The sequence below is a fragment of the Labrus bergylta genome, chromosome 8, assembly GCF_963930695.1.
Source record: "Labrus bergylta chromosome 8, fLabBer1.1, whole genome shotgun sequence".
In the NCBI taxonomy this organism is placed as follows: domain Eukaryota; kingdom Metazoa; phylum Chordata; class Actinopteri; order Labriformes; family Labridae; genus Labrus; species Labrus bergylta.
Window position 1 is genome coordinate 27,039,717 of NC_089202.1, and position 23,290 is coordinate 27,063,006.

Sequence of the window (23,290 nt, forward strand, 5' to 3'; positions counted from 1 at the left end):
ATTGAATGTAAAAAGTTCACATGGTCACTGAGCTGTCACAAACTGGCTTTATAACCCATGCACTTTTACAGAAGTGTCACATTTGAGCCATTTCTATCTTGTTTTTGGAGCTTGAAGTGACAGTATTTGGAGAAGAGGTGAGGATAATCAATTTGAAGCCTCCTTGTTGACAGCTTTAAGCCGTTACAATCATGGGTAGCTACCAAGCGGCGTCCTCCAGGGTTGGAAAATGAAGCCAATGTGGAAGTGCAAAAACCTGCAGATCCTTAAGTGTCCACTTGAGGCTGGCTGCAATCCCATTCAACAATGCCAGATTCCACACTAGAAAGAAACATGTTTGCAGAGAATTGTGTCTGAGAAGCTCATTTATTTATCGCCCCATATGGGGATGAATTTATTGGTAACTTATCCTTTATGATGATATTAAGGCTGAGAGTTATTCATCATAAGGGGCGTAGCTAATCTGACCGACAGCCAGGTGCATTGTTGCTGTTCAGTCCCATCTCAGGTTGCCTCACAGTTAGGTTGAGACAGCATTTCCAATATGGTGATAATATTTCAAATATATGGCCACTTCAAAAGTTTGCTCCAGAAACCAACGGGTGACTTTTACGGTTTATGGAAGCCATACACTTCAGCATTCCCTTCTGTATTGCGTACGGGGTATCCGCATGCACTCTGTCTGAAAAGTGAAGGCAGAGTCAGTGAGAGATCGTCTGCTTATTACAAAAGTTAAGTTAGTCTTATTAAGAGAATGTTGTTTCAATAATTTAGATGTATGTCCTCCACTGATGCTTTTAAAATTCTGTGAGTTCATTTGCACATTTTCTTTTTTCATGTGAGTGCATACAGTGCATCAGAGAGGGGGAAAAGAGAGAGCAGAGGAGACAGAGAGCGATAGATGGCAAACATAAACAGCCACTCGCCCGTGACTCATCCATAATAGCTATCATCATGGAGCAGTATGGTGAAGGTCGTTATCTGACGCAGAGCAGAAAGAATGGACTATTATAAGCGGCAGAGGCAGCTGCAGGTCCGTGTTACGTCCTCGAGGCTGTGATGATGAACACGTGTATCACAGCCTGGCTCTCTGAGAGAAGGAGGCCAGGCAGGTAATTAAGCTCTTCGTCCCGCTTTATTAGGAAATTAAACAGCACCTTTGCAGATATGCCATTATTATATGCATATTTTATTTTCGCAGTTTGCTCTCCCGAAAGTATACTTGAACTTTGAGAAATTGCCTGTTGAGCATACATTACGGTCAACAATGACTGCAGCCGATGAACCAATGTTTTACTGTCAATCATAGACGTTGTGTAAGAAGTTGCTGCAGCCAATCTGATGTGACCAATATGTTTGATAAATGGGATTTCAAATGTGTTTCTACGTCGACTCTTTCACTCAGTGTCTCCATGAGTAACGGCAAAATTTGGTGCAGAAACACGACAGAAGTCCATGATGAAAGTCGTGATGATTCCAGTTCACGCTGTGTGTTTATGTGCTGATTGTCCCTTCTCCCCTACTGTAGTCTGCAGCTTTGCCCAGGTGAGGCTACTGATTGCTCAACGAGGTGCACCTGGCCTCAGTCCTTCAGGGTGTTTTCACACCTATAGTTTGTTTACTCTGGTCTGAATGATGAACCAATTCATGACATTGTTGCATAATTACCTTATGAAGATCAGTCTGTTTTCACATGGTGACATCAAGCGGACCAAGGTGTGTGATGCACTGTCTCTCCAGTTGGTCGGAATTTATTGCTGGAAAAATCCCGGACATAATCAAAGACTTTCTAAATGGCCAACAGGGTACCCTGTGCACAGCCTCCACATGTGCTCAGGTGAGCACGGTTGCAGGAACAAATCACAAAAAATAAGTCAAAAGTCTGTGGCACACTGAAAATAACTTTATGCGTTTCGCCTGTAGCTTCCTCAGGTTCCACGTGCATGGCGAACCTGAGGAGGCTACAGGTAAAACGTGTGGTCTTTATCACAAATTCATATATATTGCCCGTTTCCATCACTGCAACACCTGTTGGTTTGCAATGATAACTGGTGTCATATCTGGCAAACCGAGGGGCGTCCAAAACGGCCGTGTGTGGGGGAGATACCTTCTCTGGTGAAAACAAATACAGAATATTACAGACAGAAATCTAAACTTTAAAGGAGGACATACTCTCTGCTGCATTGTTGTCAGAGAAGCCAGCACGTCAACTCAGCATGTTTCCTTAATGTCTGATCATATAGTAAGGACATTTTATAATTTAATTCAGTAGATATCTTACATATTGCTCATTTAAAGGCCTGGGTGTTTGAACTTTCTTGAATTATTAATCGCATTGGTTCTCCTGTAATGTGAGACTTAAAACAATAGTACAGAGCAGTATGACACTTTGTATTACACTTCATATTTATTGAGGGCTTCAGAACATAACTCTCGTCTTGATATGATCCTGAGCCTCCGTATCCACAATTACTGCTCCATTCATGCGTCACATTTTCAACTGTAGTGATGACTGCTGCAAGTCGCTAGCGATTAAACGAAATATTTACACACTCTCTGCTCATGCCCATCAGCTAATAATGATGTTCTCGCAGCAGGCGACAGCGAGCGATAAATAAAAGGCCGCAGCAGAGAGCTCAGCTGCTCTCCCAACTTCTAACCACGCAGCGGGGAAAAGTGGATCAGAGATAGGTCAATGCCTAAAGCCTCTGCTGTTCTCTTTCTTCTTTTACACCCTGATATCTGTTCTCTTTCTCCTCTCTTATCTCTATCCCTGAAAGCTTTTCTGAGCCCCCGTGTTCTGAGCACTAAATCCTGATTTTGAATATGACAGCTCCTCTGGCAGTATCTGAGAATGTGATAGGGCGCTGGCTAACAAGTTTTTGATTCACGGCTTTAGCAGATTATGTCCTTATCTGACTGTTACAGTCTTTTCTGTTGTATAGTTTACACTTTTCAGTATGATGTGATAGCTGATGGGGGATGCTGGAAAGTTGCTCTTTAGCCCTTTTCAGACTGTCGTCATTACGACTTTGTACTTTCATGTTCCGCAACTGCAAAATGCATCGCGCCTTGAACGGGCAGTCCTAACGGGGTTAATGTTTTCCGTTCACCAGTTGTCCTTCTCCCCTCTTTCCTTGATAGCGTGACTATGTCAAACTAAATCAGCATCGCTATTAAGGCAAATAATGAGATTGTTAAAAATGTGTAATGCATGATGTCATTCTTGTAAGATTAAATCTGATGTTTTTTTGGATTGATGAGTATGTTGCATTTATCTGCTTATGATGTTCAAGGCTGTGTTCATTTTAACTGATTCATATACCATTGCCTAGTTTAGTCTACACTGACTAATGCGTCATAATATATAAATCTATTGTATGAGTAGTGTCACAGTTTTCCTCATCTGCTAATCTTCCCCTTCTCATTTCTTTCATCTCCGCCTGCCAGACATTCCCAGCTCACAGCGTCCTCAGCTCACCTGTGCACACAGCTGCTCCTCATCAGTAATCAAGCCAGTATATAAGTCTCTCTTGCTCACTCACTCTGTGCCTTATTGTCCTTTCTTATTTTCTTTTTTTTTTGTATCCCATGCAAGACTCCCTAGGATTGATTACCTGCCTGTAAACCTACCTACTGGTTTCTCAGACCCTCTGCCTGGTTCCTTCCTGCAGTCTGCCTTTCCCTCTCTTACTTTGGTACAGATGAGTTGTTGAATGAGACTGATATGGTTTCTAGCCGAAGCAAGTTATGGCAGACAATCCTTTCTCTACTACTGTTCATAACTTGGGTTTGAAGCAAACCAATTCTGTTACAGTTTATACCTGCAAAACAGCAGATTGTGGTAAATATTTGAATAATATATTATTTGGGGTCTAAATTAATCTAATTTCATTTTTTTAGTCCATCTTTGTTTGAGTTGTTCTCTAATAATTACAGCCATAAACTAAGTGATGTGAAAGTGATCCATTGAATGAATTCAGAGCTAACTTTAACTGGAGTTTAGAAGCTGGACTGTTTAAGAAGACAAGCGTGTTGCACGGATGAAAGGTGAAAAATAAACTCCATGTGAACACTCAAAAGTTCTATTTTGCCACAAGAAACCCAAAGGCTACTACTCGGAACCACATGCTAAAATCGAAAAAAGAAAACTGTGACTCTGATAACTTTTTTTCAGTTACTCGCTCACAGAGCAAAATCAAATCAACAGTAACAGAGAGGACGAGGATAATAAACGAGTATGTGTACAAAATGTTTTTACCCAAACTCCCCTCTCTCTCCTCACTCATAGCCATCTGTGTGGAACGTCTTAAACTTACTGGGGTGGCGTGGCAGACTGGGAGCCAGATAATTATATTGGGCAGATAGAAACCAGTTACTGGCGTCAGTTGTTTCCTGTCAAATTGAGTCAGCCTCCACCCATGAGCCTTCGTCTGTGTGATGTTACCACAAATAAAAATCAGAACATAATAAAAGAGTAGATGGGCTTAAAAGATGGGGATTGTGGTTACTATATTTGAAACACAAAACACTTAGATAAATATAAAATCTTTATCCCTTCATGCAGCTCAGTAACAGCTTCAGCTCCAGTGTGTGGAGTGTGTTTGCTATCGTTCAGGTTAACACACACACACACAGTGTGGTCCTTTAATACAATGCTGCTACTGTGAAGATTCATGTGGAGTTGACTGCTGTTCTTCCTCTGCAGCACCCTGTCAGGTATTTACAGGTGAGCAACATGGCGGGAGCCGACACATTAGCCCCCCGCCTGTGACATATTAACCACATGCCAGTCTGCTAGGTGAACAGCAGGAGTGCACCTACAGCCTGCTGAATGTTCATGTGTGTCTCTGGTTGCTTTATTAAGTGCTAAATCATTCAGCTTCAATAATCTATCTCCGGTAGCTTTGGGCCAAATACCCTCTCAAATATATTTTGTCATTTTTGGCTGCTGTTTCATCCACGCTGCACATTCTCGCTCTCAACTCATTCAAAATGTTAGCTTGGTCAGCTGCGTTACACTTCAAGATGTCACCGTCCATCGTGCCCCTGCTTTTTGGGAAGGCAGCCACTAACTACAAGCTTGTTAATGTGTCATTTGTTCCTGCCATGAGATACTTTAAGGGAAGGAGATCACATTCCTGAGTGGTATGAATAATGAAAATAGGTCCTGTCTCCTCCTGTGGAAAGCAGGCGGCTGAGTGACATGAAATCGTCCTGGCTCGTCTGGTTTCGACTCCCAGCCCTGGCTATCGTTGCCTGAAGAGCTGCCAACCAGGCTGGCACAGCTGATGCTCCTGACTCCTGCACTGATCCTGTGTCTCCAGCATGGCCGCCTGTCAGCCTCTGACTTCACTCTTTCCTTTAAGCTGCTAAAACCTGTGCCAGAGCAGCAGGTTATTATTCCAATTCTGCTTTCAGTGCAGTGAATAACTCAAAACATTATGGTCAGTGGGCCGTTTACTCAGTTATTCATGCCACCAGTTAGATTAAATTTAAATGGGGTCTTATTGTTTTAAATATGGTGGAAGTCATGGACCAAAAAACTTGCATTTGGCAGCAGTTTCCAAGACGTATCTGAATAGATTCTTTAATCTCTAGGTGTGATTTATATCTAAGATTGGAAGTTTACATAAAAACTGAAATTTGGGGGCACTAGTGGAGTAGTGGAGTAGCGGTTATTGCGCGCACCCGATGTACAGAGGCTGTAGTCCTCCAGGGGGCGAGCCTGGGTTAGAATCCGACCTGTTGCTCCATTCCCTTTTTAAATAAAGGTCTAAAAAGCACTGTTTTAAGACAGTGCAGTTGAACTCAGAGACCTTCAGTGGGCGCCAAAGTGTACCTCTAATTTTCCAAAGCATTGGTAAAAAAAAACAGGTATAAATGTACATTGAGCATTAAGTTCTTGATTAAGACTTGAAGTCTTTGTTTGCTTTTGCGTTGGAAGTATCTGACTCGCCAAACATTGTACCTTCAAGTTCCAGCTGTAAATCTAAAACCAATCTGCTGCGCCAGTGATGATGTATGTATCCTATTAAAAAAAGAGTGCGTGGAGATAATGAGTATTGTGTTTGTTTTAACTGCGATTACTTCAGGTCACGATAAATGGAGCTGAATGTTCTTTATTGGTGCTATAAATCAGTCGCAACTGAGAAACTGTACCTACGACTGCAGGGTGCAAACATTTACAGTGGATCTACATGGTTGTATATGAGGAAACCTACATGTCCTACACAGCTCTCTACGATGGGATTTATGAGCTTTGCAGTTCGTTGGAATCTCCTCTGCGGGCATGCCTCTTTTGCTCGTGACACACGGACACCTGCTGCTAAACTCTGGAGCTCTCACCTGAAATGATTTGGTTTGCCCTTGAGGAGCTTTTGAATGTGTTTTTTTTTAAAGTGTTTGGAAGGACACTTTCTTTCCTTTCAGCCTGAAGTAAGAAAAGGAAACAGCTGTGGAGCGCTCAGTGAGGCTGGAGCTCAGAGTAATGGAAAAGAAGAAGAGCTCAGTCACATTTAAGGCTCAGGTGTCATCATAGCTCAACTTTTTTTGTGATTACTGAATAAGTGATTTAAGTGATTTACTGAATAACAATTCAGTCAGCAGCTTATGTTCTCATTTCTATTCCCTCCCTTACTTTCTAACCCCCAAAAAACATGTTCAAATATTTGCTTTTAAGGAACAAATTGCAGACAGAATTAGGTTTTCTAATGTCAGTGTACTAAAGCAACTTTCATTGACTTAAGAAATATTGTAAAAGTTCGACCACTCCCACCCAAGCAGGATACTGAAAACTTGTTCATGCATTTATATTAAGTTGATTACTGGTCTTTCAAACTAAGCGAATAACAAACTATGATTAAGTTAGATCTGCTGCCAGGCTTTGGAACTAGAACAAGAAGAAAAAGAGAACATAGCAGCCCAGTTTGAGCGAGCTGACAGTAGCTGCCAGCGTCTTTGGGGATTCATTCTGGTGTTATTTTACTCATTGACATGGCTCTTAGTGGTTTGACACCAGCCTACATCTCTAATTCTATGTCCTTTTATAATCCTTCATCAGCTTCACAACAATCTGCATTCAATCGTTCAAATAACGACTGTCACAAAAATGAAAAGTCAGAAGCCTTAACTGTCACTTTGTTTTGTTCTCATCAATCAGAGATTTGTTTTGGAGGGGAGGGAGGGGGCTTTTTGTGCCTTTTATCGAGAGACAGGGCAGAGGATAGAGGAAGAAATCAGGGAGAGAGCGAGAGTGGGGAATGACATGTGGGAAAGGAGCTACAGGTTGGACTCAAACCTGGGTCGCCTGCTTTGAGGACTACAGCCTCTGTACATGGGGCGCACACCTAACCACTCGGTCACCGACGCCCCCAATAAGAGATCTTTGTGGGTTTATCATTATTCATATCGTAACACTATAACCAAAGAAACTGAACTGGCAAGTCACAGACATTTTGATAATAAATCAGTATTTTATTTTAAGGTGAAGTATTTTATTTCTTATGGTAATCTCGCCAAACACCATTCACTGGTGACAGTGGGGAATGACACGCAGGAAAGGAGTCGATGGTTCAGAGTCGACCCTGAGCCACCTGCTTTGAAGAATGTAGCCTCTGCCTCAAACAATCAACTGTGAGACCAACTAACACCCTATCAGTAAAATCATGTTAATATGACCAGCTGTGACCGCCCTCTGGCCTGTTTGGTTGTGCTTTCTTTTCTGTTCTGTTGCAGGTACATGTAATCAGTAACGATGAGCCAGAATCAGTGAAGGTCCAGGATGCAGAAAGGCATGGATTAATGAGGTGAGCACAGATCATTTTTATATCTGAAATATGCTCGTTATTATCTGGGAATTAAAAAAAAAAGAACATCAATTTTGATGTCATGTGCTTCAGACCCGGCCACCTGAGCCCCTAAAGCTCCGATCATCTTCCTCTGCTCCTCCCCGTTGGATTCATTCACCGAGGCTGTGGCTTCATTTCAGTCAAACCTCTGTGATGTATATCAAAATAAAGCAAAAAAAAAAAACCTTTGATTAGTGGGATGGGTTAATTTATTCCATTACTCCATTTCAAAGAATTCTCAGCACAGTCATTTCAATTAGTCAAGTTATTTGCTAGATATTGTGGAACCTTGTCTCTTTACTCACAGGCAGCCGGCAGCACATCGGCGGGGGGGCTGTCTCTCGCTGTCTCACATTGAGGGAGGAGGCGTTAATAGTTTGGCAGTGTTTCGTATTTTAAACACCTTCTTACTATACATCAGAATTAATCTTAGAACCTTTACTTTTTTAGATGTATGTGTTAATTTCTTCCACTCAAAACACCCAGTCGTAGTTTAGTTTAAACACTGTATTTATCAGTCAGGGGAACACTGTCACGCTTTGAGGAGGAGAGCGGCAAAGGAGGAGCTACTGTAGGCACTGGCAGATGAAACCCTGGTGAGGCGACAGGTTATACCAAATATCTCAGTCCATTTTCATCCATTGAGGATGTAAATCCATAAATGTTTTAATAAATTTTGACTTAGCTTCCACTAAAACCCGAGTAGATTTCTATGGTCATTTGATGTAATATCTGGTGATGTTATATCAAAACAAATAATGATGTAGTGGTTAAGATTTAGGAGAGTAGTTTAGTAGATTACAAACATTATAAATAGAGGACATGGTTGGCAGAAGATACTCCTTAAGTCAAAAAAAAAAGAAAGCAAACTGTATTTAAATCCATATTAATTCTGTTTCTTGAGATTTCACTAACATGCAAGGTTGTTGAAGGATGACTGTGTGAATGTGCATTAAAAAAACAGGCTTCCTGAGAGATTATATCTGTGCTGCAGTCAGTCAGCCTGCCGTTCACGTCAGCTGTCAGCTTTGCTGCTTTCACCTCCAAAGATGGAACATCATGTTTTTTATCCTGCAAGGACACACAAAGTCTGAGGAATTATCAGAGAAAACAAGAACATTTGAGTAGGTGTTTTGGTCAAAACCAAAAAAAGGAAAAGCTGTGCTGCACATTATGTTTAAGTCAAAACCACTAACTGAGACCAAGACATACCTGAGACCAGAGTGCTCCGAGACCAAGACAAGACCAAGACATTTAGGGAGTCAAGGCCATAGATATCAATGAAGTGTGCAGGGGGCGTGTCACTCATTTATAATAACACCGGGAAGGTTGTGGCCGTAACCAGGGAAAATAAGAATTTAAGTTATTTGTTGTTTTACAAAGGGGGCGTTTTGCCTCTCGTCGCAGTAATGACTGGGAACAATCAGAGGTGGTCTTGTCAGACCGTAAATTGATTTTCGTTTCCACATGTGCAGAAATATCAGGAGTCCTGAAACAATATTATGGAGGAATTCAGTTTTGTGCACTTTGGCGCCCACCAAAGTTCTTTGAGTGGAACTGCATTGTTGTTAACTCAGTGTATTTAGAAAGCCAGCTCGGCGACAACTTGCAACCTATTGTTTGTCAAAGCTCTGTCCAACGTGTCAAAGCCTGTCCAACATTTACTCTAGCCTGGCTTCTTCCTTGGTCACTCTCAATTTTTCTTAGCTTCATCTGTCACGGTCCTCTTCCTTCTCTTAGCCTCAGCCAAAGGTTAAAACAGGCTAACTGGCTTCTTTTCAGCTGAAGGCTGGTCTGTGAACTAGTGCCGTAGAGCCATAAGCACTTCTTATGAGAGCACCGCGGCCCGCTGCCAAAGGTTTTATGGTGCTGAAAGTAGAAGACAGAGGCACTCTATGGAAATGGGAACACCATTCTACCTGTTGAAAGTTATTTTACCAGAAGATCGCAACCACTATTAAAAGGTGGACAAGTTACACATTGTTGCTTTAAGAAGTTACTTCAGAGGCTAACTTCCTAACATCTCTTTTCTTTGGCACAATCAGGATACAGAACATGGAGTTTCTTTCCTCATGCACCTGAACAGCTTGTCATCGCTCTTCTCTTCCATCTGTGACAACCACTCATTTAGTGAGTGAGTGGTAGAGAGAGGGGGGGAGAGCGAGCGTTGAAATATTGAGCAGCAGAGGGAGATGTTACTAGGGAAGTTGTCATCTGGCCATACATTTACACTTAACATCATTTTAATGGCTTCATTCAAATGTGAGGCTTGCGTCAGCTTTGAACTTGGGGCCCATAGGCAATCACCTTTATCTCCTATGCACTGAGCCGACTCTGCAGCTGGATGCTGGGTTAGTGTTGGGGCTGAAATCAACACAATCATTTTTTTTTAAGCATTTACGACTCAACTATGGCAGGTTTCAATATTCCCCCTTTCAGCTAGTTACTATTGGACCTTTGTCTGGTTGATCTGGCTAACAAGTTTGAAAGCTCGCAAACTGGAACAGTGAAAACAATGGACAACTTTAAGGATCTTTACATTTAGTGGTTTACATGCATAGTTAAATCAAGCTATGGTTATAGCTGGATTAGAGCATTTAACTGGACTTCAGTCCGTGTCCCAGTATACATGCACCAGAGGAGAATCCATTTATTGACAGACGTATGTTTCACTCCGCAATAGGTGGTGAAATACCCCTCTTCAAGTAGTAACTGTTGGACCTACTTCCAATTTAACCTTACTAACAAGTAGGCAAGCAGCAAAAACCATTTTGGTCTGATTAAAAGCAGGTTTGGTAATTTCCTCCAGAAACACTTTTTTAAGATTTTGGGTGAAATTGTCAGTAGGACTAACATGTTTACATGCATTTTTAAAGTCAATTTTTGATGCATAAATCAACGTTTTCTATCTTCATGTAAACATACTGAATGTGAAATCAGTGCAGCTTGAGTGGCCTTCTTGAATTAGCTTGCAGGCGTCGCCTCAGTTCAGCATCTCACACTGCACCCTTGCTTCAGAGGAAGATGGCTGCTGTGTGAATATGACGAGCAGGAAAACTTGTCTTTGTGAATTTGTCTTCTGGTGAACATGAATATCTGTAGAAAATGAGTACTTCAAGATGTTTTATTTCCAACCAACTGAGCGCCCAAATTGTGCCATCGCTGGATCTGACTCCATTATGGCTTAAATGTCAGAGCTAAAATTATCAAATGTCTTTAGGCAGGAAGGCCCTGGACCGCCTTCCTCTGAAGCCAAAGGAACATCCTACTTCTCACATGATATCTGACATTATAATTTGCAGTCAACCAAATGATTTTATGCATTGAGTAAGTTGAGGTAATAACACCCAGTATGACCACCCAGGGGTGTAATTAGCAGCGTGTGTTCTACCGCTTTCCAGTTTGGGTCTTCTGTGAAGAGTGAAATATTTATCACATTTCGAGCACATCATAATGTGTGGAGGGGAAGGTTTTCAATCTGGTGTAAAACTCAGACAATTAACGCTGTATTCTTTAAAGTTAATATTCAAGCAGAGCCGGTCACACTCCAGAGGTGCGTTCAATAAGGTGAAATATTCATGGCTGCCTCACAGCCGAGTGTGAGCTGTTATAAATCTCACGCTTATTTTAATAATCTCATTGCTTATTGTCTTAACAGTACTTAAGCACTTATTACATGGGCTAATCTCTTTTTTATTGTTATTTATCATTTCATAATTTCTTAGTCAAGATTAAAATAATTATTAATCATCACCACCGTAATTCTAAAGAGGTTTTACAGCCCACCACGCCCGGCTGATTTCATCCTCTGTCCTTTGAATTGTTTTCTGGGCTTCTTGGCGTCTCCCTCCTTTAAAAGAAAACATGAACATCATCCCCAGGGAACCTTTACTCTGCGCTCTCCTTCTTCTGATGGAAATGTGGGGATGTCAACAGTGTGTGTGTGTGTGTGTTTGTGGATGAGGTAATGGTACACCACCTCATACCTTATTTATGCTGATGTCTCTGCACTGGCTCCACAGGCTCAGAGGGTAAAAGGCAGAGATGGATGGAGAATGCTCAAGACGTACGGTGGAAAAAAAAAAAAAAGAGAGAGCAGCGGGACGGAAGAGACAATAAAATGACAAGAAAGAAAAGTGGTGACTTAAAAACATCAGGAGATAAGCATGCAGAAGAGAGGAAAGAAGAGGAGGAGCGAACGGAGGAGGAAAAGGAAGCGAGAGAGACGCAGAGCAGCTTCCTCTGCAGCCATCCATCCTCATGAAGAGGAGCCTGTTGGAAGCTGTCTCATTAACCGCTGAACACACACATCCTCCCTTAGGTGCATCGCTATAACAATGATGAGCAGTGTATCATCGTAATCACTCTCTCTTTCTCACACACACACACACACACACACACACACACACACACACACACCTTCACAGGTGAAAGCTGTGACAGCGGTAACGAGCGAGCTAATCCTTGTTCTCCAATTCCCATGTAGAGATGTGAAATCTGTGTGGGAAATATTTGTGTGAAATAAAATGACAAACTTTCTCCATCTGTTAACAGCATGATGAGCCAGTCTGAAACCAAGAAAATGCATTCCTCATGTTTACTCGTGACCTCATCACAGCAGCTGCGGTGTGTGTGCGTTTGCTCCGAGCAGCTACAGCTTCCTGCTGAGCTGTCATGAAGACGCTGTGTGGGTATGACATGAAGGTAGAGGTGCTCACCTGATCAAGAATCTGACATACGTGTTACTGCTCGACAAGGGAGGCTTTCTGCTGGTGGTGTTAAGAGCTTAATTGTGCAAATAAAATACATTCTGGGTAGAAAGAAACGTACATTCATTAATTCATTTCTTTATTTGGCATGGACATCACAAACCAGATGCATTGTTTAAGTGTTTTAGCAAGCATGCTAGTTGTCAACACCTGTCCACAGGAGGCTTTTGAAAGGAAAACAATTAAGATAGGAAGGTAAAACAGAGAAAAACAATAAGCAGAGAACAAATAAATACACATAATACGCTATTCATGTGAGCACTGTTGTTTTGATTTTAGCCATTGTTTGAGTCATCTGTTAAAAGCATTACTGTTGCTCTCTAGTTTTATAAAACAATTTAAGAGTACCAAAATTCATAAAATTGTCAAAGGTGAAAAATTGTAACGATGATGAGAAAATAGCTGCATTTGCACAAAGAGAAAATGGTTCTGTGTTCTTGTTTATTGGAGAGCAGGGTTGGGAATTCTGGAAAGCTCGCAAGATCTGAAGAAACATCTCCTCATAGGGCTCTGTCTAAAAAAAACCCCACCCACTCCCCTCAGGGAGCCATCAAACGCCACGCCCTCCACACACATGAGTCGCTGGAGAGGACCTCAAGCAACTACAATTCCTCATTCAGGAGTATAAAAACACCCGACATTAACAGGCTAGGCTGAATGTGAAAAAAAAGCAAACACGGCAAAAGAAATGCAGCAACCCTTCAACTCCCTCAACGCCATCTGAAAAGCTTCATGAATGTTTACTCTAGTTTGTCCTCTTGCTTTATCTGAACTCATTCTCCTCGCCTTCTTCTCTGAGCTGAGCTTTTCCTGCTCCACGTGGTTTACCTCCAGTGGTGATGAAGCTTTTTCAAAGCACATGATTTATTGATAGCTGCCGGATGTAGAGACTGTTTTAATGAATGTAACAAATACTGTGTACTGGATAAAAATCCCAACCATACCTCAAAGAGGGAAGACTTCCATCTACGTTTACACAGGACTCCTGTTGTGAGCAATGATGGGAAGGTTACTGAAAATGATTTATAAAAGGAACTAGTTACTTGAGAAATTAACTTTGGGGTTACTTTATTTTGCTTCAATATTAAGCAGCGTCTTGGGTGGCAGTAGCCCAGTCTGCAGGGGCTTCCGGAGGACTACAGGTTCAAGTCCCGGTGCGGACCAAAACTGGAAATTGGTCTGGTAGCTGGAGAGGTGCCAGTTCACTTCCTGAGCACTGCTGAGGTGCCATCAAGCAAGGCACTGAACCCCCCAACAGCTCAGGAGCACTCGCTGTGTGCAGCCCCCTCACTCTGACATCTCTACAGTGCTGCATGTTCACAGGATCCTGTTTGTGCATGTGTTGCTGAGGCAGTGTGAGGGGAAACAACTCTCACATTCACACAACATTGAAGTCATCTTCAGTATGTATTTTGATAATTAGTTCTCTGAAGGCAATGTAGTCAACACTTGATATAAAGCACATTGTCATCAACATACCTGTCAATCAGTCTGCTTAGTCCTGGCTTACAGATTGTGAAACTGGCAGGGATTTCAAATAAAGCCTTGTGTGTCGCTGACGACTACTTTAATAGAAGTGTGGGGTTTAGCTATCAGCATCGTGGCATTGGAATAACCGCCCTTAGAAGTAGACACATTTTTCCTTCCTGCACATAGACAACAATAGAACGCTATATTCTTGTTGTTTAACACAAGTAAGGAAAAATAATGTTGCTATTTCTAAGACAGAAACAAGTGCACAAGGTCGTTGTTCCAGGACGCTACTGTGCGGACAAAATCAATGTCATAAACCTGAATCTCATGAAGTTGTCGGCTATGTCATGTAGTCTAGATTAATGAGTAACGAGTGCCTTTAATGTTTCTGTAATGTTTAAGTCATTAGATACACTAATTTCCCCAAAGTGGCAGTACATTAAGGCGTTTCTAACTAATGTTTTATTCCCGACACTGGTTGTAAGTGCATTCTTACAGTTACACTTTGGTATTCTGTCAAATGAATACTTAGCCATACCTTCCATGTGATAAATATTGGTGTTGAACTCGTGTTTCATAGTTTTGGATTATAAGGGTTACATCATTTTGACACATTTTAAAACATGTCATGTACTCATGACGGTGCTCTTCTTGTATGTAAATGATGTGAAAACTTTTTTATTATGCAGCCGGCAGCATCGACAGAAACTCTCTAGCATGAACTTTGCACACTCCCTGCTCGGCCCAATCCCCCAAAGTCACCTTAACCTTTTAACACAGATCAAAGAGGGGCAACACAAAAAGAAAAATACAGAGAGAAACACAAGAAAGCTTAAGTCACAGTTCAAAGCACTGGTATGTGTGTGTGTGAGCAAAAGAGAGAGAGAGTGAGAGAGATAAAAAGAGTGATGAGGGAAGAAATGGAGAGTCAATGAGGCACAGCACTGACTTCAAACACATACAGATTAACCTTACACCCCTCCCTCACAGCAGCACAGTAAAAAGCCAGAGACCCATTAATGAGTCCACGCTCTCTTTTGGTAGATCCTGACGCAGTTCAGCAGAATACAAATCTTACAAAGGAAAAAAAAGCCCACCTGAAAACTGTTGACATACAGCGGGTTGCAGCTGTGAGCATTAAGGGTTCAGGCTTGATTTGTACCGATGGTGTGAACCAGCTAGCCAAAGGTGAGAGAAAGAGGAGTCAGATCATCAGCGGTGTCATCAGGAGGTAAATATAACAACTGCTGTGCTGGTGGTGAAAGAAACACATGGACCTGTTGCTTGTTCTGTTTTTCAAACATGTACTGCATTCACTGTTTAAACCTTGTTTAAATATCCGTCTTGTGTTTGACATTATTAAGTTTGAAGAATAGCTCTCAGGTACAGCTAATTGGGATCCTAAAGAAATAACAACGAGAACCCTGGCTATAAGAAGACATATTGTGCAAAATGCGAAAATGAGAAGTCCATCCTCTCCGTCTTTTGCCTGCTCCACTTTTCGGAAAATGTGTGCTCAAACAGGCCATTTGGAGATTTTCCCTCTGTGACATCACAAAGGGCAGTAACCCCTCCCCCAGGTGGGTGACACTCCCACAGCTAGGTGTTTGTTCTGCCCTCTGAGTCTGCCTTCTCACCGTAAACAATAGGACATGGAGCGAGAAAGCCCGAGCAATCAAAGTCCTTCCAGAGAGGGGGGGCGTGGTCAGACACAGCTCATTTACATATTTAAAGGTACAGACACAGAAACAGCCTGTTCTGAGCAGGGCTGAAATAGAGGGGTTTATAGGTGTGATAACATACAGCAGGGGACCCCAGACTGCGGTCCACAGGCCGGATACAGCCGGCTAGAAACCTCAACAAAATAAGAAAAATGGCAAAAAGGTTATGGAAGAGAAAAATTGATTCGGAATGCAGAGCATATAACCCACATTGGACAAATAATTTTTTTGTACAATGCAAAGAAAAGGCTGTTTGTCTCATCGGTAGAGGCGGTGGCTGTGTTCAAAGAATACGATCTGCGCCGACATTATGAATCTCGCCACACAGACAAGTACGAAAGCTTGCAAGGCCAAATGCGAGCAGATAAACTGTCAAAACTGAAAAGTGGACCGTTAGCTCAGCAAACTACATTTGTACGCCAAGTTCAGCTGAACCAGTCATCCGTTAGGGCCAGGCCAGCTATCAGGTTGTGTTTTCATGAATTCATTCATCTTGATAATTTTATGGATATATCTTTGAATTGTGTCAACCATCTTAGGTTTATTCTTTTAGGTTTGTGAAGCTGTAATACATATGTGTAAGAGACCTCATAGCAGCAGAGTTATATTTGGATTGGAGCCAAGTGTCTGCTGTGAGCTGGAAAGGAAATGTGACTCCGAGACTGAAGAAATGTATATGTCTTATATTTACGAGTCAAGGTGATGTCTTCTTTCTAGCCTTTTAGAGATATATCCAAGCGGACAAGAATTTGTGGGCTGTACCTTCTAGCAGAATATAAGCAACACTGTGAAGATGAAGACTTTGTCAATGATTGCCAGCGATTGTGAGATCTTGGTCAGCATGGGTCAGCGATGGTCAGCCATGTGTGTTGTGTTTCTATGTTGTCTGACCATGGCTGAATAAATCCTAAGATGATCCACAGTCTGTTTCACGATTTCATCATTGTCCATTTAATACAGAAACAACCCCAACCTAACAGGTTGAGTTTGTAGAGAAATTTGTATGAGTGCCGTCGCAGAGGAGGTGTGCCCCAATAAGAAAGATGTCTTCAATGCAGTGAGTCTGTCAGTGAGTACAATCACTAGACAAATTGAAGAAATGGGGGTAATGTATGAGAGCAATGACTTGCAGGACACAGCACATCTGCTCATTTTTATTTGTGGAGTTGGCGCAAACTCTGAAGTGTCCGAGGAGCTGGCAGCCCTCCAAAGTCTCAAAGGTACAACTACAGGGGAGGATATTTACGGTAAAGTGTGCCAAGCCATGGAAGAGTTGGATCTTGGCTGGTCAGAGCGGGCCAAACTTTTTGGCAGCACTTATATCTGCGAGCAAACATTTTCACACATGAAACTACTGAAAACTCCGATGAGATCAAGGCTTACTGATGAACATGTGCATCAGTCTTTGAGACTGGCTGTGACTAGAATAGAACCTAACATTGAACTCCTCAGCAGCCAGATGCAGGAACACAGTTCACACTAGGGTAGGTAGTAATTATGGAACTAATAATGCTCTTAAATAGGCTACATATCTTTCTTGTTAAGTAATGCCCACGTGTCAGTAGGCTAAAGTGCATAACAAAATAATAACCTTATCCAGCATTAGGCATAATAAACAAATACCTATAATACAATATCATAAACTAATCTAGCATCATTAGGCATAGCAAATATATAATTATAATAAAATCTCCTGGGATAAAATCCATCTCCAAGATAATATCGGTAGTCACTCCAGCACGTTATTTTCTGTTACAGACAGACCCTGCCAGAGAAAAGGCAAATTTATGTGGACCTTAAAGAAACAAGTTTAAGGACCCCTGACATACAGGATCAGAGTGGATTTATAACAAGAAAAGTCACAGACATGTTTTGTGGAGCTCTGAGACTTATTCAAACTTGTTGGAAAGGCGGAGAATATGTAACCTCTAAAACTACATTTTGGAAGAAAAAAAGAAGCTTTGAATAAAACAAGCTGGGTTGTATTTAGCACCTATTAATCAAAGGAATTTTACTGTGTTTTAGATTAAATTGTCAGAGATTTACATTAAATACATTCATGATTTTTCATTTCTGGTAGACTATTATGTACAGTGACAGATGATGGCATATCAAAAAGTACATGTGTCTGGTCAGTGTTGCCCATCTGATCCAGCGGGTGTGACTGTTTGTTCCATGAAGCAACATTGAAGAGAAATTTAGTCTGATATGGTTTGGCGCTCATGAATGGTTTCTGAGTCTGTCGTAAAACACACATACAGTAGTGAATTGACATAGCCAGCTCGGCGTCAGTCTTAGCCTATAATTTTGCAAAGATCTGAACAATATGTGAAAGCCTGTTCCATCCCATCGTTTCAGCTACTGTTTCAAACAACTGAGACGGGATAACTGTCTTCTTTTTCAGCTGATGGCTGGTGTGTGAACTTTCAGCAGGAGAGCTGTGTCCAGCAGCTAAAGTTACATAGTGCTGAAAACATGCGACCAGGGCGCTCTGTTGAAATGGAATAAACCATTCTCCCTGTTGAAGGTTATTGTACTCTTAGATCAACTTTGATACATGTAACAATGTAACGTATAAAAACTGTTTCAGCCTTCACTTTACTGGGATGTTTTCTGACTGTGGGGCTGGATGAGAGTCTGTGTTATGTGGGGGAGGGGAAGGCAGGTACATTGTTCATGAGGCGAAGAAACTGTTCTTGTGGCGAGAGGTTTTGGTGCTGATGGACCGCAGAATCTTGCCAGAGGGGAGGTTCTCAAACAGTCCATGTCCGGGGTGAGAGGGGTCGGCCACAACCTTACCTGCACGCCTCAGGGTCCTGGAGGTGTACAGGTCGTGGAGAGACGGTAGATTGCAGCCAGTCACCTTCTCTGCAGAGTGGATGATGCGCTGCAGCCTGCATTTGTCCTTTGCTGTGGCTGCAGCGTACCACACTGTGATGCAGGAGGAGAGGATGGACTCGATGATGGCAGTGTAGAAGTGAACCATCGTGGTCTTTGACAGGTTGAACTTCTTCAGCTGCCGCAGGAAGTACATCCTCTGCTGTCCTTTCTTGATGAGGGAGGTGATGTTTAGCCCCCATGTGTACCAATGAGAGGTACACTCCCTTTACTGATACTATAGGTTCTGTCTATTGTGAACGTATATGGGCTTTTTAAAAGTCTGGAACCCCAATGTGAGACAACCCCTTTTTTACTGTATATTCTAAGGGGAATACAAAAAAAACCCTTGTATTTGGACCAATACAACATATAACATATTATGGACCTCTACAATCACTGAGGTATCTACTGACAGGGTGTTCTGAAATCTACAAAGGATACAGTATATATATATATATATATATATATATATATATATATACAGTATATATATAATTACGAGCTTAACCACACTTTCTTGACGTTGTGATTCTATTTCCTCCACTAAAAAGTTCTCTGTTTGTTTCATTCTGACTCTATCTTCATCTTCCTGCAGCCTGCGGGACTCCTGCAGGGCCAGGTGTCTGATGTGATCTGAGAGAAAAGCCGTCTTGAATCCACTCATGCTCCATGAATGTCAGATCAAATTAACCGGTAATTTAGTTTTGAAAGGCTGGAGCCAAGCAAGACTGCATTACCATCATCCAAATCGTGAGGAGAATCTTTTTTTACTGACTGAAATGATTTGGTTCTCAATTATAAATCATCGGAGGTCATCCATTAAAAAATAATGTTTTTTTGTGAACGAATCACAGCTTCTTCCTTTTTCTTTTTGCAACCCAGTTTGCAAAAAGGTTCTAGACGCTGTTTAAAATGTTTAAAAAGAAACTAGTGCTCTGGCACAGTACGAAACATGCAACAGGATTCACAGCCTTCTTACCTCAGTGGGAACACCAAATCTAATGAAACACTGATTGGAGGGCGGGGGGGGGGGGGGACAGATTGATTTTCAGGTAATTACAACACTAATGATGACAAATGTACTCTGGAGAGTCAATGAAATATTCAACTCCTGCAAAGAAACGGAGAAAAACACTTATGTCCCCGATGCATGTGAGATGTAAAATCAGGTCTGCAATTCATCTGAGGCACGGATCACGTTCATCCTCACAGATATGCACCCTGTGAAATACGTGGCTGATGTATTCCCCTTTCATACCCACCTACTCTTATATGTACGTGCACACACACACACAGTCCATTACACAGCAGTCCATCTCTCGGTGCTGCCTCTACTCCTGCATCGAGGAAAGGCCACTGTCACTTAGCCCCGCGCTGCCCATCTGCACCTGTCAGGCGGCATCTTGTCTCTGCGGTTAAGCTAGCAGAAAATAGCCTTGGGAACAGAGAGCACTGTGGGAATTGAAGAGAGAAGCTGACCGGGAAAATCATGCCCATGGTCCTGGAGACCTGATAGCTCTCCTGTGCTGCTGTGGGGACTTTTAAAACTCAAAGACCTTTAGCTGGGATCTTTTTGCATATTGTTGAACACCCATTGTACTGTACATACAATGAAAACTTTTAACCTCCTTTACCACAAAGGATTTGTATTGTTATAGGACTTTCATGCTCGTACACACTCCTGAAAACCCCCCTGATATTTGCAGGAAGAGATGTAAGTGTGAATGCAAAAAAATATTTCACTCTGACTTCACCTGGAGTTTGTCCTGCCAGCCCCGAAGTATTTATTACAGCAGCGAGTTTGAGTTAGCTGATGAGAGAACGCAGGATATAACCGCAGTGAAAAGGTCAAAATCTTCTAAAGCATCAACATGTCAGATACATCCTTTTGTTCAAAAGTTCAAAATTCAAAGTAATCTTGTGGTGGTGTGGGAAATCCTGCAAAGACACAATGTCAACGTAATTTATTGTTCTTTTAAAAAAACATTTATTCAGCGCTTTATGGGCTGTGCGGTGTTAACTAGAAGGTTCAGAGACATCATAAGTAGAGCAGTTATAAATATTCCCCAGAAGAAGAAAAAAAAAAAGACTGTGTATGCGCAAGTACTGAGGCTGTGCAGAGGTCTGACTGCTGAAACAGGATGCTGACAGTTATTTAATACCTGACAGGAGGAGAACCTTACAGAAACATCGGTAGATAGTATTGGACTGGCTGCAGATGAGACCAGGTCTAATCCTGCATGTGTGTTTTTTTATTGGTACAATCATTTTAGTTTCTATAAATGAGACGCTTCTTGAAAACGCTGAAAATGTGATGAATCTTGTGACAGACGCAGATTTCCATCTAGTCCAAACATAGTGAGAAACCTTTCACTTTTCAACATGTTTTTAAAGTCATTTTAACAGAAGAATGCTCACGCTCAGATCAGAGTAGCCATGTTCTCAGTTCTCAGCAACTACTTCAGAGATAAAGTTGTTAAAGGTTGATAAACTGTTAGAAATAAACATTGAAAAAAGACCCAGTGACTATAAACAAGTGAGTAAGACTCAAAGTTCTGATGAGACTGTCTCTAGCCTCATAGTGAAGCAATTTTCACATATGCACTACTTTTTTACGTCACGTTTTACCTCGCACCTGAGGTAAGACCAACACGGAGGTAGCGCACAAAGCAACAGAGTCCTCTATACGACGCTATTATGACAATATTTATATCCTTATAGACCTTTATATCGATAGAATCAGGATAGAATCGTCACTCTCCCTCCTATTGGCTCGAGCTGAATTCCCCGGAGAATATCCTGCGGCGTTCTCACATCAGCCCACTCAGACTTGCTGCAGTAAAGATACTCGGGGTTATTGCTCTTTGTGATGTCATGAAGGGAAAACCTCCAAACGGCCTGTTTGAGCACACATTTTCTGAAAAGTGGAGCAGACGAAAGATGAAGAGGATGGACTTATATCATAAGTAGAAAAACATCGAAAAGTGTATTTTTCATAATGTGACCTTTAACATTAAAGTATACTGTACTCTCAAAGTCAGAAGAACTGTATATTCAGGTCAACATTTTCAAGGGTGCTTCAAGTTGGCAGACACACACCTCTCATGGATGCTTTCCAAGCCTGCCTTTATCATTTTTTAATGAGTGTCCGTACATCTTTAATGACTTTCACCCCTACTTTTTCAAGCTCATCAGCACTTATTTAGAACATTTCCCCCAAGCCACCCAACTATTTTAGGTTAGTTATAAGAAGAATCTTAAAAATCTAAAAAAAAAACCTCTCACCTGTGAGGTAAATGACACATAACATAGGACCATGGCTGGTTTAACCTGAGCAAAAACCAGTAGCTGGGTTACCCTCAACTAAACACACATACTCTAAACTGTACCTAAGTGTATTTTATTCACATGAGGAAATACAATCGTCTCTATTTTTCTTAATTAACGTGATACAGGTTCTTCAAAATCCCAACAGAGAGTCTCATTTAGACCATTTAAATTAACAAACATTCCCAGACTGTTTTGTGTAACCCAGTTTTATCTTGGTTTGGGTTTGGTCTTGGTTTGGTCTTGGTTTGGGCGGCAGTAGCTCAGTCTGTAGGTACTTGGGTTGGGAACCGGAGGGTCGCCGGTTTCAAGTCCCGGTGCAGACCAAGTTTGGAAGTTGGTCAGTTTGGTCTGATAGCTGGAGAGGTGCCAGATCACCCTCTGAGCACTGCCGAGGTGCCCTTGAGCAAGGCACCAACCCCCTCTCCACCATCAGCTCAGGAGCGCCCACTGTGGGCAGCTCCGTCACTCTGACATCTCTCCATTAGTGCATGTTCATATGATCCTGTTTGTGTGCACTTATGTGTATACTCTTGCACGACTGCAGAGTGTAAAAACTGAAATTTCCCCTCACAGGGATCAATAAAGTAAATCTTCTTCTTGACACATGGGGAGATTCTCATGTCTTAAGGCAACATATAGGGCTTTCACACTTGAAGAAAACTCCTGAAAAACTCGCGGAGGAGCTGTATGTGTGAACGAAAACAGCCCAAGTTTCACCTGGAATCAGGGATAGTCTCCCGCTGTGAGGAGCATATGTGAACAACCAGGTCAGGAGAATCTCTGGAGTAATCCTCCTGAAATCATGTAGATATTTTCAGGAGTGCAAATGTGAAAACGGTTATACTGTAGATGGTTTCGTTATTAGTTCTCTGCAGTTCAGATGCAAAACCCCACTCTCATCTGTCAGGAGTGCTGATAAGAAATGCCTCACTGCCTGTAATGTGATGTGATTGTTTATTTAACCAGAAAAGTAACAAGAGTGGTCTGGCCAAGACAGGCGCAGCACAATTTCCGAGTTTCACACAAAAAAAATGAGCATCTGAAATTCATTCAGGCTGGCTATGTGACGACTCAAAACACAAAAAGGCAACCGCTGAAAATACTTGATCCCTGTGAAGTGCAATTGAGGCGCTGGTGTTGTGTTGAGAAATGCAAGCACCACGTTACTCATAATTCTGAGATTATTATCTCCTTCATTCAGAATAACAGAGTAGCTCTATAAGCCTCCTGAGACCGACAGGGAAAACATCTCGCTGTGAGACATAAC